The sequence below is a fragment of the Eubalaena glacialis genome, chromosome 11 (genome assembly GCF_028564815.1).
Source record: "Eubalaena glacialis isolate mEubGla1 chromosome 11, mEubGla1.1.hap2.+ XY, whole genome shotgun sequence".
NCBI lineage: Eukaryota > Metazoa > Chordata > Mammalia > Artiodactyla > Balaenidae > Eubalaena > Eubalaena glacialis.
In genome coordinates this window covers 4,585,057-4,597,369 of record NC_083726.1, presented here as the reverse complement: position 1 = coordinate 4,597,369, position 12,313 = coordinate 4,585,057, and positions in this window count along the sequence as shown.

The window sequence follows — 12,313 nt, the reverse complement described above, 5'->3', positions numbered from 1 at the left end:
GCGGGATCATTCTTTGCTGTGTGGGGCTGCCCTGTGCATTGTAGGATGTATATTGGCATTTCTGGACTCCACCCAGTAGATGCCAGCAGCACCCCTCCCCATCACCCTGGTTGTGACAGCCAACAATGTCTCCAGACAGTGAAAGGGGTTGATTTATTTATTTTTTGTTTTGTTTTGTTTTTTAATGAAGTATAGTTGAACTACAATGTTGTGTTAATTACTGTGGAAGCTAAGCAGGGTGGGGCCTGGTTAGTACTTGGATGGGAGGTTGATTTATTTTTAATAAATTTGTTCATGTGATCCTGGAGGCTTGGTAAGTCCAAACTCTACAGGGCAGCTGGCAGACTGGAGACTGCAGAAGAGCAACAGGGAAGAGCTGCAGTTCAAGTCCAAGGCCATCTGGAGGCAGAATTCCTTCTTGCTCAGCAGAGAGAGGTCAGTCTTTTGTTCTGTTCAGGCCTTCGACTGATTGGACGAGGCCCACCCACTTTATGGAAGGTAATCTGCTTTACTCAAAGTCCATTCAATTTAAACGTTAACCTCATCCAAAAAACACTTTCACAGAAACATCTAGAATAATGTTTGACCAAATATCTGGCCACCGTGGTCCAGCCAACTTGACACATATAATTAACCATCACAAAGGGATGCACAAAAAGGAACTTCTTATAAAATCCTGAACTTGATTCAGTAGTTTTCTTTTCTTTTCTCCTGTATTAATCTGGCAGAGTTCTTTTGGAACTACTTTATTGCAGTGTAAGCGAAAACAACTAAATATATATGTTCATATGTTAGGAGTCAAGATTTTCAGATAAGAACATAAGTAACAATTATAGAATCAAATAATGTAAGTGGGAGTACTCTAATGTTGGAACTATATTGGAAATATTGACACAAACTCATGATTTGAAATAACTACATTAGCAATTATTAATGATGATATATAAATATCTTCCTTAGCCCCACGTGTGGGCCAGGAGCCTCCTGGTAAACCTGGGCCATCTTGATGAGTCACAGGGCAAGGAAGCTTTTAAGGATCACTGGGGGGGCTTCCCTTGGTGGCACAGTGGTTGAGAACCCGCCTGCCAATGCCGGGGACACGGGTTCAAGCCCTGGTCCGGGAAGATCCCATGTGCCGCGGAGCAACTAAGCCCGTGCACCACAACTACTGAGCCTGCACTCTAGAGCCTGTAAGCCACAACTACTGAGCCCGTGTGCCGCAACTACTGAAGCCCGTGCACCTAGAGCCTGTGCTCCGCAACAAGAGAAGCCACCGCAACGAGAAGCCCGCGCACTGCAACAAAGAGTAGCCCCCGCTCGCCACAACTAGAGAAAGCCCGCGTGCAGCAGCGAAGACCCAACACGGCCAAAAATAAATAAATTAAAAAAAAAAAAAAAGGTTCACTGGGGTCATGTCAAGAGGACACAAGAGCTTACTTAAAGGGCCTCCCATTGGCCAAAGGTCTGGCAGTTTGAGCACTAAAAGAAGTAAATTGACTGTGCTTGATTGAAACACGTTGAATCTATGAAATACCATGACTCCATAGTGACACATAAGATAAAAAGTTACCATAGGATTTCCCTGGTGGCACAGTGGTTAAGAATCTGCCTGCCAGTGCAGGGGACACGGGTTTGAGCCCTGGTCTGGGAAGATCCCACATGCCGCGGAGCAACTAAGCCTGCGCACCACAACTACTGAGCCTGCGCTCTAGAGCCCGCGAGCCACAACTACTGAGCCCATGTGCCACAACTACTGAGCCTGCGCTCTAGAGCCCGCGAGCCACAACTACTGAGCCCGTGTGCCACAACTACTGAAGCCCGCGCGCCCTAGAGGCCGTGCTCCACAACAAGAGAAGCCACTGCAATGAGAAGCCCGCGCACCGCAATGAAGAGCAGCCCCCCACTCGCCGTAACTAGAGAAAGCCTGCGCACAGCAACGAAGACCCAACGCAGCCATAAATAAATAAATAAAATTTTTAAAAAATTTAAAAAAAAAAGTTACCATAATATTCCCAGAAGGTGACCCTAATAGAATGTACTTGTGACTCTTATCATTCATTTAATTATTATATTGATAAGGAATACATTTGTTTGAAGACATTTTCCAACTCAAGGCAGAGACTCAATGGAATAATCCAATATTTTGTAATTTCCATTCATTGTAAATTGGGATTTGCTTCATGATCATCTCTGGAGAGGGGCAAATGGGTGTGAGTATAGACAAAATAATTGATGAAAGAGCTAATAATTGTTGAAGCTGGGGGACTGGTACTGGAGCTTCATTGTTCCATTGCTCTACTTTTGTAACATATTTACAATTTTCCAGGATAAAAAATTATTTTAAGTCAGGAGGATGGATGAAACAAAATTGGCAAAATGCTGATCACTGATGAAGCCAAGTGATACGTATATTCTATTCTTTCTATTTCTGTTTGTGTTTTAAATTTCCATAGCAAAAAAACATCTTTTCTGGGAATTGCCTGGCAGTCCAGTGGCTAGGACTCGGCGCTTTCACTGCTGGGGCCCGAGTTTGATCCCTGGTTGGGGAACTAAGATCCCGCAAGCCGCGTGGTGTGGCCGGCCCCCGCCCCCCAAAAAAATCTTTTCTCAGTGTTCACATTTGATAGAGTCATACATCATTAGAATCTAAGATTTACAAGCTAAGCTCAAACGCTGGGGAGGACAACCTTAGGTGGTCACTGCTCCAAGGTACCTTCAGCCATTGGGCACGGACCAGGCAAAGACCAGGCTCTCTCTGTGTGTCCCTCCCAACTCCCTTTCCATCTTTCCACCCTGCCTGCGCCCTCGGACCTCCATGGGCTGCATTGATGGGCTCCTTTCTAAACCCCCCAGTGGGGTTACTTGTCTGCAGTAAGACTCTGCTAAACAAGGAAATGCCCAGGACTCATTTATTTATTTGTCAAGTACTCCTGATCTGCACCATCTCATTTAATCCTTGCCATTGAGTCCTTGTTATATACATTAGCTTATTTAATCCTTAGAGCAGATCGTGAGGGAGAGATTAAGATCATTTGCAAATAGGACACAGCGCAAGGTACAGTCAACGTGCCCAAGGCCACAGAGACTGACAGGCAAATCTGGGGGCTTGACCTGAATGCCTCCCAGCCTCTGTGGGGAACTATCCAGGGACCCTCCCACCCACCCAGAAGTTCACAGAGTCATGTGACCTAGCTTTTCAGGCCTTTTAGAGTGGTGACCATTAGAGGGTTGGGTAGGATGAAAACATGAAATAGAGAATTCATTTGAGAGCTGAGGTTACTGGCAGGGTGTTCAAATTCAGGCACTGGTACCCAAAAGGCAGCGTCAGAAAAGACCAGGTTGGAACTGCTCTATATCTGTGCTGGGAGAGGCTGAGAAAGGGCCGGGGCTGCGGCCTGCGTGTCAATGGAAATGGAAGCAGAGATGGGACAAGGACACAGGCTTCTGAGATGACCCTGCTGGGGCCTGACTGTCTGGCTGCACTCAGCTCTTCCCTCCAGGCCTCCGTGTCCCCACCAGACCGCAAGGGGGTGGATTTGGATGTACTCGCAGACCCCTCCCGGCTGGCCGGGCCGTCCTGGGATGGATGGGACTGGGAGGGGGGCTGAGCAGCAGTCGATCAGGCCGAGGCCTGGAGTCCAGGCTCCCAGTGCCCGGCTTGGGGAGGCCCCACCCCATCCCCTCCAGCCATAGCTCCCATCCCTCCTGAACCCCTGAAACACACCCTCTGCGAGGCAGAGCCGGCAGCCTGGGGCGCAGGGTCAGTGCAGCTGGTAACCCCTGTTTTCTCCTCTGTAAAGTGGGGGTGATGCCAATCACCTCCCCAAGCTCCTGCGGGCATGAAGGGACGTGATGGAGGGGGAGGAACCTGGGAGCTGTAAAGTGCCCCCCACTTCTGCTCTCACCCTCCAGGCTCTGACCCAAAGGGTTGGCCTGGGTGAGGGGCCACTGGGAAGTGACCGGGTTACCCGTGGCCATGTGACAGAGAGAGAACAATTCTGAGCCGACCCGGGCGTTTCAGGGCCCCCCATGCCTGCCAGTCTCCAGATCACACAGACAAGGAGAGATTAATGTCTAATCTGGGCTCCATTCCAGAGACGGACAGACCAGTTTGTCACTGCTCAAGCGGAGAAGGCTCACCTCGCCCACCACGAGGGGGGGAGGTGGTGGGTGGGTGTGACGCCAGAGCACCCCTGACCCTCCTCTGCCCCACAGTACCCCCTTTGGCCTTGACACCGGGGCTCCAAAGAGCTCCTCCAGGACCCGTGGGTCTGATGGCCCTCAGGCTGCTGTGCCCCGCACGGGACTGGGCAGCTAGCTGGCGGCGCTGGGGGATGTCAGTTACTCTCAGGTTGTAAATCAGTCCCCGCCACGCCCCTCCTAACACCCTTCTGGTGTCACCGGGTGGGAGAAGCTGCCACTGGCTCCATAAACTCTCCGAAGCCCAGGCATGGGGACCTCGTCAGAGAACCGGCCTCATAGACCTCAAAGCGGAGACCACCAGGGGTGGGAAGATCACCAGGGTCTGTCCACGCCTCCGAGTGGCTGGGTGGCTTAGCCCAGCCACTCGCCCTCTCTGGGCTCCAGAGCCTCAACTGAATGAGAAGGTCTAAAACTGACGTCTGGGTTCCCTCTCCCCTCCAAACCTGCTCTTCCCATCGCCTTCCCCGTTCGCTTAAGGGCAACTCCATCCTTCCAGCTCCTCGGGCCAGAGCTTGGGGCCACCCTGGATTCCTCCCTTACCCACAGCCTACATCCAGTCCATCAGCAGCATCTTGGTGGCTCAGCCAAAATATGTCCACGGTGTGAACACCCCTCCTGCCTGCAGTGATACCAGCCGGCCGCACGCCTTGCTACGGCTCCTTCCTGGAGGGCGTCTGGTGTGAACCGAGATGAACTTCGCACCTTCAAAGAGCCACCTCTCTTCCACTTATATTCATTAAAATGTTTTTTTACATTTTACATTTTGATTTTTATTAAATAGAACATTTTTTATTAAATAAAAACCAAAAACATCTCCACTAGGCTATACCAAATTATAAGGATAATTGAAAGTGCTGGTTTCCCCACACCCTCCCTACTGCTGTTATTCTTTCTTTTTTTTTTATTTTTCGCTGCGTTGCGTGTTCGTTGCTGCGCGCGGGCTTTCTCTAGTTGCGGCGAACGGGGACTACTCTTCGTTGCGGTGCGCGGGCTTCTCATTGCGGTGGCTTCTCTTGTTGGGAGCACAGGCTCTAGGCGCGCGGGCTTCAGTAGTTGCGGAACATGGGCTCAGTAGTTGCGGCAGATTCTTAACCACCGTGCCACCAGGGAAGTCCATCTTTTTTTTTTTTAATTGAAGTATAGTTCAGTTACAATGTTGTGCCAGTCTCTCCTGTACAGCAAAATTCTTTCACGGTGGTGCTTCCCTGGTGGCGCAGTGGTTGAGAATCTGCCTGCCAGCGCAGGGGACACGGGTTCGAGCCCTGGTCTGGGAGGATCCCACATGCCGCGGAGCAACTAAGCCAGTGCGCCACAACTACTGAGCCCGTGTGCCACAACTACTGAGCCTTCGCTCTAGAGCCCGTGAGCCACAACTAAAAGAGAAAAACAAAAAACAAAAACCACTGGACTGGTGGTCCAGTGGTTAAGAATCCGCCTTCCAGTGCAGGGGACACAGGTTTGATCCCTGGTCAGGGGAACTAAGATCCCACACGCCGGTGGGGCAACTAAGCCCACACACTGCAACTACTGAGCCCGTGCACTCTGGAGCCCATGCACCACAACTAGAGAGAAGCCTGTGTGTCGCAAGGAAAGATCCTGCATGCCACAACCAAGATCCCATGTGCCGCAACTAGGACCCAATGCAGCCAAATAAATCAATTAATTTTTTAAAAAATAAAATAAAATAAATCAAAATTCTTTCACTTATTCATTCATCAAACACTGCTGGGCATGTGCCCTGTGCAGGGCATGGGAGTCACTGTAACAAAGAAGATCCTATCACAGCCTGGGATGGGCTCTTACTCTGGGGTTTGAGGGAGCAAGACACATCACCGGCATGATGTCATCATAGTAGCCATGGCACGTGTGGAGAGCCACGGAAGGAAGCCTTCCTGGAGGAAGAGGGATTTGGGCCGGGCCTTGGAGGACAGGTGGCTGCCATGGAAGAGTGTGGAGCACAGGCAGTCCAAACAGTGGGCACAACACGTGCAGAAAGGCCTTGGGCAGCCGTCTGAGGGCAGCAGTCAAAATCAGTCTTGAGAAAACGTCAGTTGTTGATATCAAAGCTGGGGGACGCTGCAAAAGGCCGCATCTTTGGAGCAACAGAGGGCAAGAGAGAGCGTGGTGAGCTTGGGGACATGCCAATGTTCAGCGGGGCTAGTGCCCCGAGTTGGGGGAGAGAGGGAAGGCGGAGAGGTTGGCGGGAGCTAACCAGCCATGTGAGGCCTTGGATGCCAGGGTAAGAAGCTTGGACTTTATCCTGAGGACGGTCAGGGCCTCTGAAGGGTTTTACATGAGGAAGTGATGCCCAGATTTGCATTTTAGAACTGCCACTCTGGTTTCCGGGGGAGAGGAGACCAAGGAAGAGGCAGGTCTGTGCAGTGGTTAGGGCATGGATGACGGGGTCCCATGACATGGGTTTAAAATCCTCTCCCTACTTCCTACCTGGAGTACACTGGGCATGTCTGTCTGTCCTGCATAACAGCGTCAGGCACTGTGCTGGGGTTAAAGACAAGGTTCCTGCCTCCACAGAGCTTACAGTCTAACAGGCTCAACCTCTTTGAGCCTCAGTTTCCTCATCTGTAAAATGGAGGTAATAATCATACCTGCCTCTCAGACTGGATGTGATAAATGAGTTAACGTGTGTAAAACACTTAGCGTAGTCCTCGACACATAAGGGCAATTGTTATTATGTTATTAGTCCAGGCAGGAAGGCATAGACAGAGCCAAGTATGTGTGTCATGGGTGAATGTTGGAGTCCTAACCCCCAGTACTTCAGAATGTGACTGTATTTGGAGACAGGGTCTTTAAAGAGGTGATAAGGTGAAATGAGTTCATTAGGATGGTCCCTAATCCATATGACAGGCATCCTTATAAGAAGAGGAGATTAGGACACAGACACACAGAGGGAGACCATCTGAGGACACAGGGAGAAGGCGGCCACCTGCAAGCCAAGGAGAGAGGCTCAGAAGCAACCAGTCCTGCTGACACCTTGATCTCAGACTTTTAGGCTCCAGAATTGTGAGAAACTAAGTTTCTGTTGTTTCAGCCCTGCCTCCTCCCCCCCAGTCTGTGGTATTTGTTACAGCAGCCCTAGCAAAGTAATAGCATGTGCCAGGCAGCGGGAACAGGACCAGAAAGGAACAGATGGATATGAGTCACTTGGGAGACTGGTGTGGCCAGCACATAGTAGGCACTCAATAAATACCTGCAGAGTAAGGCTGGATTCTACCTGAGCGGGCACTGAAAGGAAGGCCTCTGATGGCCTGGAGAAGGAGGGTGAAGGTCTGGAGGCTCTAACTCCCCACACTGCCCAGCACCCCAGTCGTGTTCACCCCACGACCACACTTCACACCTCTGCTCTGCCAGGGGGCACCTCGAGTACCCCCAGTTCACTGAGAAAGAAACTAAGGCTTTGGAGAAAGAACCAGAGCCAAGGCCCTTCAGGGCCCTGCTGGGGCTGTTCTGCAGGATGGGGGTGGGGTGGGGGGGGGAGGCTGGGGAACACGGGGAGAGGTGAGGGCTGCTGAGAGCAACCTAGAGCTGGCGGTGGATGGGTGAGCTCCTGGGGGCTGGGGTTTCTTTGCTCACGTTTTGTTTTGTTTCACTTTGTTTGAAAGTGACTGAATCTCACCACAGCTAAAAGCTTGGCTTCCAGGACATCTCAGATGTGGCCAAGACTAAGACCAAGTGTTTGCTGGGGTGACATCAAAAGAAAAGAGTTGTGGAAACCGGCTCAGGCCTCTCTGGCCTCTCTGGCCTCTCTGGCCCTTGGAGAAACATTTCTGGGTCAAGAATTTCCAACCTATAAACTCCCCATGTTTCAAATTCAAAGGAGGTCTGTGCAGGGCTGGATTTGTATAACCTTTCCCATTACAGAACTTCCTGCTCCGTGGCCTCCTAGCAAGCACGTAGTCCAGGCCAGGGTTCAGAAAGATGGTCTGATGGATTGAAATACACAAACGGATTTAAAGTCAGATGGAACTAACATAGTGCTGTAGTCAATTATACTTCAAAAACAAACAAACTCATAGAAAAAGAGATCAGGTTTGTAGTTACCAGAGGTGGGGAGTAGGGGCTAGGAGGAACTGAATGAACTCAGTCAAAAGCTACAAGCTTCCAGTTATAAGTTAAATAAGTACTAGGGTTGTGATGTACAACATGATAAATATAATGAACACTGCTGTATGTTACCTATGAAAGTTGTTAAGAGAATAAATCCTAAGAGTTCTCATCACATATATATGGAATCTAAAAAAAAAAAAAGGTCTGATGAAACTAGGGGTAGGACAGGAATAAAGACACAGACGTAGAGACTGGACTTGAGGGCACGGGGAGGGGGAAGGGTAAGCTGGGACGAAGTGAGAGAGTGGCACTGACATATATACACTACCAAATGTAAAATAGATAGCTAGTGGGAAGCAGCCGCATAGCACAGGGAGATCAGCTCGGTGTTTTGTGACCACCCAGAGGGGTGGGATAGGGAGGGTGGGAGGGAGACGCAAGAGGGAGGGGATATGAGGGAGGGGATATAGCTGATTCACTTTGTTATACAGCAGAAACTAATGAAGCATTGTAAAGCAATTATACTCCAATAAAGATGTTAAAAAGAAAATTGTTTTCCTACTTCTTTAATTTTGTGTCTACGTGAGATGATAGATGTTCACTAAACTTACTGTGATCATCATTTTATGATGTACGTAAGTCAAATCATTATGCTGTACACCTTAAACTTATACAGGGCTGTACGCCAATTATATCTCAATAAAACTGGAAGTAAAATATTAAGTCAGATGGAAGACTCAGGGCCCTGGAATGGGCCTGATCAAAAGGGGAAATTTTTTAAAAATTGGTTTTTGCAAAAAAAATGTTTGGAATGTCCACATGGGACGTTTGGGCTGAAGCATTGGCAGGTGTCAGGGCCTCTTTGGCACCCCAGTTTCCCTCCACTGACACCAGCGTGACTGTCACCCAGGGAAACGACTCTTATCTCCTGCACTTTTCCCTTCTTCAGAATCTGCCAAACAAAAGTCAGCACTTTGAAGTGGAAACTTGTTTATAAATCCAAAACTTTTTTTTGCAGAATGTTTCTGGGCCTCAGTAGATTATTATTTTAACTTTTTCCCCCAAATATTTTCTCCATATTTGGGCAAGGCAAGAGGCTAAGGATTTTTGTTTGTGTTTTCATAAGAAACTGCAGCATCTTGGAGAAGACAGTGAGTCCCTGCCTGCTTCTTCTCTCTCTCATGGGGGATTCTGGGCTGAGCCTTCAAGGTCAGCTCTGCTGGCCTCTGACAAACTCTGGTTCACACACACATAGTCGCTGGGCAAGAAATGTCAGTCCATAAAAATTCCTGGAGGAAAACCCCACCCCTTGCTCAAGAGTTCCTTATCTCAGGGCATTTTCTGTTCCCTGGAGATAAGGATCTGTTCTTCCACTCTTGGCAGGTCAGAGCTGAGAGGCCATCAAACCCCCGCCCCATTTTACAGAGGGGAAACTGAGGCCCTGGGAGGGGATCAGTGCGTTTGTGGCTGAGCATAAAATCTTTTTCTCCCAACGCTTTTACTTTGAAAAATTTCAAATCTATAGGAACGTTTCAAGAATAGTACAGTGAACATCCATACTTACCAATTGTTAACATTATGCTACATTTGCTTTGTCTCTTATTTTCTCCCCGTTTCTCTCCTTAAATACGTGTGTGAGTTTCAGATATCACGACGCCTCACCCACAATAGTCCAGCATGCATCTCCCTCTACAGAACCACAATAAGGTGGTCACACTCAGGAAGTTTAGTGTCTAATCAATATTTTTATCCAATACACATTCCGTAATTCAAATTTCTCTCTTTGTCATGCTAACTACCACAGTGTTCATAGAGCTTCTTTGTTTTTACCCAAGAATTCATCAAGGGTCACTCAGTGCCTTTATACAATAGTTATTATGTCTCCTTCAGTCTACAGCAATTCTCAGCCTTTTGTTTTGTTGTTTTGTTTTTGCTTTTGCCTTTTATGACAGTAACATTTTAAGAGCATCCAGTCCAGTTGGTTTGCAGAAGATCCCTCAGTTTGAATGTGTCTGATTGTTTGCTGTTGATTAGATTCCGGTTAGACTTTTTGGCCAGGAAATCCATAGATGATGCTGAGCCCTTCCCAGAGCCATGATGCCGGGAAGCACGTGAGGTCAGTCCGTCCCATTATTGGTGACATCAGATTTGACTATATCATTAAGTTGGTGTCTCCAGATTTCTGTGTATCTTGTTCCCTAAAAATATTTGACCCTATGATTTTAACATCTTCTGAGATGATTCCTTCTCGAATCAGTTATTACCAGGATGGTTGTAAAAGAGTGATTTTTGGTTTTGTCATTCTCTCTACATTTATTCGTTGGTGTTCTTCTTTAAAGAAGAATTTTCCCTTCTCTTATGAAACGTTTTTTAAAGTATCAGTATTGGGACTTCCTTGGTGGTCCAGTGGCTAAGATTCTGTGCTCCCGATGCAGGGGGCCTGAGTTCAATCCCTGGTCAGGGAACTAGATCCTACATGCATGCCGCAACTAAGAGCCCACATGGCACAACAAAGATCGAAGATCCCACATGTTGCAACTAAGACCTGGCTCAGCCAAATAAATAAATAAATAAATAAATATTTTTTAAAAGTATCAGTATTGACTCATGGATTTGGATTTTATCCAATGGGCTAAATATGTTACTTTGGTTATTTATTTTGTGCTCAAATTTTCCCCAATCTGACCATTGGGAGCCCTTTCAAGCCCCTTCTGTGCCATCGTTCTTCGAGAGCTTCTTTACTTTCTAGGCTCCTCTGGACTTTCCCTGTCCCAGCCCTGGAGTAGCCATCTCTCCAGGGACCCTGGTGCGGTTTGCTGGCGGATGAGGTTTCGGGTCCAAGAGTGCTAAGTGAGCTCCTTGCAAAAGGCTGTCATCCCTTCTATGTCCTCTCAGTAGACAGAGCTTGGGAGTCGTTTTGTTACTTTTTCATAATAATATTACTAACTCAAAATACTCCCCCTTCCCCCACTCCAAATCCCCTTCATCCTATGGCGGGAAGCTGGGTCCTGACAGCACCATTCCTAGGGTGCCCCAAAGTTGCTTCCCAGCTGCTCTGTCTCCCACCGTCACCACTGTCTCACCAGTGAGGACCAGGGTCTCTTTGTCCTTAGAGGATTCTCCACCAAGGGAGCACAGGCAGGAAAGCCTGTTCCAAAGTCCCTCAGGTACAGTCCTTTTCTTCAAGTGGTTTTACACCATCAATGTCATACACAGATTCACTAGTTACTGTTGGGCTCCAGTTTTTAAAAATCCCATCCTTTTACTTTTATTTTTAAAATGTAAAATCTAAGGTGTACTGGGAGATGTGCACGCTTCCTGATGCTGGAGGGAACCATCTGGTCCAGGTGAAGACCCCAACACTATTTTCAAAATCTCCCCCAGGAAGCACGCCTTGAAATCCTGATCCATCCCTTTTGAAACAGCCCTGGGCTGGGGGGCAGCAGTCCTGCGCTCCACCAGCCCCGGAGCCCACCTGCAGCCTTGGCGAGTCCCTGGCCTCCCGGGGCCTTGGCCTTGCACCTGTGAACTGAAGGGCCACACCAGAGGTCTCCAGACAGCTCACAGACCCAGGACTTCGAGGTTTTCCATGACACCACTTTCACCCGTTAACCCGTTTCATCTTCACAAGAGCCCAGTGAGTGGCACATAGTAGGGTTTCCATAAATAGAATTCCATAAAGGAATCAGCGTCCTCACTTTACAGTGTGGAAACTAAGGTTCAAAGAGGGAGTGGTTTGCCCCCAAGGTCTCATTAGGCAAGAGAGGCCCTGAAAGCGCCGCTCCAGCCTCGGCACACAGTAGGAGCTTCGGTCAGGGGACGGGGAAGGTCCGACGGGGATGGATTTGTGCCCTGAGCACCTCGCGGTCCGGGGGAGCCCGGGGCGGGGTTTATGCAAATATGCTGCGAGGAGGCCGAAGATTGGCTGACTCGGGCGGGGGCGGGGCGCGCCCGGGGCCCAGGGCCGACAGGTGCGCGCGGCGGGAGAGGCGCAGTGCACCCTTGCCCCCTGGACCGCCCGCCCTGTCGCAGCTTCTCTCGGGCG